Consider the following 6,190-nt stretch of genomic DNA (forward strand, 5'->3'; position numbering starts at 1 on the left):
GACAAGGCTATGGTCCTCCACATGACTGCAGCAGCTCTGCAGGGACAGAGCTCTGTATCAGGGGAGTGTGAGCCACTGGGCCGTGTCCTGGGCAGCTGCAGGAGCCCAGGAGACAGAGCCACGGTGCCTTGAGGGGCCAGGAGGGAGCATGACAGCAGGATCGGGGGATGAAACACCAGGGCTGGGAAATACAAGGGCCAGAGTGTCCTGGATCTCTCCATCTGTCTGGCAGAGCACGTGGGACAGGCTCTAAAGGCTGGTAAGCCCCAAGCCCTGAAGGCAGGTGGGCCCCATACCTGTCACATGATGGGGAACAGCGCAGGAGGGTCAAGGCAACATCAGTGGGGTATGTATCAGTCAGCCTCAGAAAGTCCATGAACAGTCTGTTCTCTGGGAACACCTTGGCTGTCAGTCTCTGATGCATGTTCTTCATGAAGGTCTGCACCTGGAGGGGGCATGGGGGAGAGTTGGAGAGCTGCAAGAGCGAGCAACTTGCCCAGCTTCTCCCAAGAAGTGCTTCCCTTCCCACCACACTGTGCTGTTCTCAAAGGCTGAGGGGGCCCAGTAGACCCATCTTGAGGGTCCACATGATCCCTTGCCTCAGGCTGCTTACTTTTGCAGAGACAACTTTCTCCTCAGAAGAGTCCAGACCAGGAGCATCAGCCAGGCTCTGAGGGGGTGTGGTGTCAATTGGCCTGATGCTGACAGCAGCCTTCCCCGTGCCCCCAGTCAGCGTGGTGTGGGTATGTCTGTGTCGAGTGCCTCTGAAGTTCCTAAACATCTGTGGGAGAAAGTAAGGCAGGGAAGAGAGGGATGTCCCATCGAGTGCTCCAATGGTGGTGTTCGCTGAGCAGGTGGGGATGGCTGATGGTACCTGGCCTATAAAACTCTTGGTCACCAAGTCCCAGAAGGGGGAATGGGGGAGAGTGGGAGGGCGGGAATGGGGAAGAGTGGGAGAACTGCCAGAGGAAGCCAATTGCCAGGCTTCCCCCAGAAATGCTGCCCTTTCCACCAGACTGTGCTGGCCTCAAAGGCTGAGTGGGCCCAGGGGAGCCGGCTTGAAGGGTCACACCACCCTAGGGTGGCTGGAGCCCTGGCCACAGGCTGCTTACTTGCTTTGGACTGGAGACACCATTCTCCCCAAAATAATCCCAAATGGGAGAATCAATCGGACTGTCACTGGACGTGGAGTCAGTGCTGACAGTTGTTGTTGTAGTGGCAACCTCCGCAGTGAGATGAGGCAGTGCAGTGTCAGAGTTTGTGGCTTCATCGGTCAACACGGCGTCAGAGATTGCCATGCGATCAGTCGATGGGGTGTCAGTGCTTGTTGTGTCATCAGTCCAAACAGTGTCAGACTTCCTTCTTTGATCATTCCGTGTGGTGTCAGAGTTTCTGGTGTGATTATCCAAGGCAGGGACAGACTTGCTTGTAAGATCAGTTGGCACAGTGCCGACATCAGGCTTTGCCTTCATCTTAGTCAGCCTGGTGTCAGCCTGTGCCATGGCCTCAACTGGTGAGGTCCTGGTCTTTCTACGCTGAATGCCCAGGAATTTCAGAAAGGCCTGCAGGAGAATGGAGAGCAGGGAAGAGGATGATGTGCCATGGAGAGCTCCATCAGCAGTGCCAGGCTGAGCAGGGACAGCAGGCCCAGCCCAGGAGGCGATGGCTGCAGGTACCTGTGCTGCCCTGCTGAAGCGGCCACGGGCATGGTCCTGTTTTTGTGTCCGATCCAGTCCTGGATCTGGCAAAGAATCTAAGACAGTTGGACATGAACTTTAGACACAGCTCAAAAACTAAGCAACTTCTCCCAAGGAGCCCGTGCCAGCTTCTGTGGAGGCCCCATGCCCTTCCCACTGCGGCTGTGTCGGCAACTGAGGGGATTCCTTCTACTGCCCTGGGCAGGCACTGCAGGGGAAACTATGCTTAGGTTTTTCATAGTTTTACAGCAGTTCCTTTATCCTTGCTCCCTATAAAATCCCCTGCTATGCAGAGCAAACAGTGCGGACAGAAAGAGATAGCACAGAATCGTGGAATATCCTCAACTGGGAGGGATCCACAAGGATCATCCAGTCCAACTCCTGGCTCTGCACAGGACACCCAACAATCCCACCCAATCCCTGAGGGTGTTGTCCAAACACTCCTTGAGCTCTGGCAGCCTTGGGGCTGTGCCCACTGCCCTGGGGAGCCTGTTCAGTTCCAACCACCCTCTGGGGGAAGAACCTTTCCCTGAGATCCAGCCTAACCTTCCCCTGACACAGCTGCAGTATATCTAAAATACAGCATTCAATATAGACACAAAATAGGGTTCAATATGCGTGCTACAAATCATCTATATCTCTGCTTATATCCTATGAAATAGCCCAGAATGTGCTCAAATGGCATTTACCAGCACATGTGCTATTTTGGAGGTGGAACCACGCCTCTGCCGTGGTCTTTCTGTGGCTCTGATTCCCATCCCCAGTCCTGCCCACCTGTCCCCAAAATCAGGCTCATGAGCCCTATTTCTGTCTGGCGAGGGGTTGAACATGTTTGCCTCCCGGTTTGAGGCAAAGGAATTGATGGAAAATGGAGAGATTGTCACCGGATCTTCTCAAGTACTGGGGCCACAGATGTAACCTCACACTTTTAGGACAAGGTTAACCCTAAGGAGGGGACTCGTTTTCAGCAAACCTTGGCTTGCTGACAGGATGAATTTGGTTTCCACAATCATCCTCACTCGAGGTCACAAAGCCTGACCCCAGCACTTCTCCCCACCTCCCATGCCCAGCACTGCCCCGAACACCATTGCCCAAACCATTTCTTCCTCATGTGGACAGTTTCCCCAAGCTGTGCTCAAGAGCTGCACCACCTCACTCTAAAGTTGGGATGCCCCATCCAAGCCTGTTCCAAGTGTGCCAGGGTCGCCCAGAGGTGCTCCCACCACCTGTGGGTTGGAACAAGGAAGGAATCGGGGTGCTCAGCCCCTCGATGCTTTGGTGTAAAGGAAGAGTGGTGTAAATCCGTGATCCATGAGAGGGCTTGTCTATGGAAAAATAACACTAAGGGGTGTTTGTGTTTGCTTTGGGATTTGCCCAGGGCAGAGCATCTTGGAGGGAGGGCACTGCACTGCGAGAAAGGAGGTGTCATAAAACGCCATAGCTGATTCTTCATTCAACCACCCGTCAATGCGCAGATACTGAGAAACATCTACTTTTAAAATCAACAGCAAGGGGTCGTGATATTTGTAAATAGTTTTAATTGCAGACTATTTCCTAAAGCATGCTAATAATTTGAGTACTCGAAATGCAGTCATGACTATACTATAATTTTGCAGCTACTCTTTTGAGTTTAATAATAATTATGTTTTGTATATTTCATTAATAATAATTATGTTTATATATTTTGTTAATAATACCTTTATTAAGTTTTTGTATACAGGACACAAACTCAAAAGTTTGTGGGACATCCGCCAACCCTAATTTCACTCCGGAGAAGATAAGAAGGCACTCATGTTGCAACAGTGATGAATTACACAACAAGTGCTGGTTTTTAATTGTGTAATTTTGTACACTTAAATACTTATTTCTGGTATGTTATTTTATATATGGATAACCATTTTTATATAAAACTTTACCTCTGATTTTATTATTTGATCCTTACCTTATATATTTACATTAAAGGCCTTAAACATAATAACATCAAGGCAAGTTGATAAAGCATTGTCTAAAATAAACATAAAATATACTATCTTTTTCACATCTCTTACTAACATCTTGTCAAACATTTTTTCATATTCCACTCCTTTTTATAAAGAGAAAAGGGGGAATAAAAATATCCATAACTACCTTTTTTATCTTTTGTCTATAGTAATTTTTTTGTTGTTTTTGTTACACTTTTTAGTCTTTTAAACATACAGTTACTTTAAAGACATGCATGTCTTACTTAGGCTTTAGTATGAAAATGAACATTATAATTTGTAGATTATCAAATTTCATTTATCATCGTTGCAAGGTGAATTCAAGTGTGTGCTTGTGTGAATGAAAGGAGGCCTCCATGAATGAAGTGAGAGACAGTGAGTGTGTGATAGCTTGAAAGCCTTTAAGGTATTAAAAAGTTTGAAGGTATACCAAGTTCTTATTTTCCCAAGTTATTATAACTTCATGTTTAGTACTACAAATCACAATATACACAAATGCTACCACTATCAATTGTCATAAATAAAAGTACTCTCTTCTAGAAAACAACACCAATCAAATCAAACTACAACATCTTTGAAGTCGATCTCATCACAACACCATCCAAAAATTCTTAGCTTTATCTTTATTCATTATCAGATTTTCACTAGGTATTATTCTTTACAGCTTATTTTTTTATTTGTTAACCAACTTCTATCACACATCATCATTGCTTAATTGTAAAAAATTTTTTAGTCACAAGATTATTCATTTTCATAAACATATACATATATCTTATATTTTTATAAACTAATTTTTAATGTACTATTATGTAAAGTCATATTTTATTTTGTAATTTTAGCCTAAATGTCTAACTCTATTCAACATAAATGATAATTATTTTTTGCCCTATTTATTATTCATATTAACCTAGACAATATCAGTTGAAGAATTTATTTTATGAAATAATCTTTTAATTTTAATTTTAAGTTATAAAACAAAAAAGGGTGATATGTTGGAGATGGGTTTGGTAACTCATCCGCTGCATTCTCTGGCTACGACTCGTGGTAGGAAAGTTGGGGTTTTGTTCTCCTGCCCATCTGCTGGGAAGGGGAAAGAGCATTCTACCTGCTGCATCTGGACAGAGCTCTGACACAGAAGGTTCTCTCTGGGGCAGGCAATTTAAGCGTGGCAGGGGAGCAGAAAGGGCCCCCTCATGTCCCCACCTCCAGCAGACAGCAAGGGCAGAAGTAGAAGAGGACAGAAAGCCTTCAGGGGCCAAGTTTGCACCTTGTTTCGCTGCTGGGGGCTGAGGGGAGGTGGGAATTTGGCAGCTCTCCCTCTCTGGAAAGGGTCTGTGAACCACTCCCCCCAAGTGCCCTGAAATGGAAAGAGTTTCCTACATGGAAGGGACAGTGGTATGTTTGGGTGTGCAGTTTCCTTGGATTTTCAGACAGTTTCCCTTGCAGCTGCTGCCCTCTCCAGGAAACCTCTCATCTGTTCCATTTTTACTGGTTTTTTTCCCCAAAAATGAAACAATTTCCTGGCAAAGAGAAGGAGCATGGACAGAGTTTGTGGTTCTGCCCAGGTCCAACATGGCCAGCAGTGCCAGGGGCTGCCTTCCCACATGGAGCCACTGGGAAGGGATGGGATCGGGATGTGGGGTTGCAGCCCCAGGGCATCCCACTGACACGGTTCGGTGTGTCAAGGAAAGGAGCAGTCCAGCTCCAGGGTTCGTTGCTCTTCAGTGAGATGATTATGCAAAGAAGCAACCGGCCAGCCTAAGCTCACACACTCTCGCTCACTCACGCAGTTCAGTAGTGAGAGGCAAGGAGACAAGATAGGTGTGGAACAGAGGGCAGCACAAGGCTGAACTAACTTTATTAACAAAATGGAGGGTTTTATAGGGGTCGGTAGGGAAAATACTGGAAGGAAGATGGAGCATGCAAATCCACTCACAAGGATAGGTAGGGAATACATGCATATGCATGAAGGAATAGGACAGCAACAGGGCAGAACAAGGATTGGTCGAGCTGCTGTGGTGCCATGAACCGTCCAATCCCAGCTGACACTGGTTCCTTGGCCCGTAGTCCATGGCAACCCCTTGCAACATGGTGACAGTTGAAGCTTCAACTCGACCATGATTTTTAGCCTAGAAATCATTTACAATACAAAACTGTTTAACCACCACAATGATGTTGTTTACAAGATAAAAATTACCAAACCCATCTCCAACAATCTAAGGCACTCTGGTGGGGTACCTAGCTCCTGGGAATCGTCCTCAGTCATGCTTTGGTGGGATTGCCCTGCTCTCTGCTGATCTTCCAATGCACGAGCAGGACACAGATGGCTGGGAGAGTGTTTGTGGCCATCTCCGAGGACGAGTTTCTCAGGGATCCTCACAGAGGCAACCACACTTTCACAAACTGGAGTCAGCACTGGATACACAGGGTGGCCTCGCAGCCCCTCACGCATTCCCCTCAAGGCCTTTGGGGCACTTTCCCCTCCCCATGGCACACCTGGGCAAGTGTTGCTGA

The 6,190-nt window shown here is 47.0% G+C and overlaps 1 protein-coding gene and 1 long non-coding RNA gene across 2 annotated transcripts in view; both read right to left on the minus strand.

The window, feature by feature from the left end:
- Window positions 1-718, minus strand: LOC114068113. Its single transcript, XR_003573517.1, has 3 exons — window positions 614-718; window positions 297-445; window positions 1-36 (listed from the first exon to the last, which is right to left on the minus strand). It is a non-coding gene; the product is annotated as an uncharacterized LOC114068113 (long non-coding RNA).
- Window positions 1-6,190, minus strand: part of LOC114068097 (maestro heat-like repeat-containing protein family member 6) — a 14,032-nt gene that overhangs the window by 3,337 nt on the left and 4,505 nt on the right. The gene's annotated exons all lie outside the window — the stretch shown is intronic.

The sequence above is a fragment of the Empidonax traillii genome, unplaced genomic scaffold, assembly GCF_003031625.1.
Source record: "Empidonax traillii isolate 1590-97213 ecotype Southwest subspecies unplaced genomic scaffold, ASM303162v1 scaffold1004:size452305, whole genome shotgun sequence".
NCBI lineage: Eukaryota > Metazoa > Chordata > Aves > Passeriformes > Tyrannidae > Empidonax > Empidonax traillii.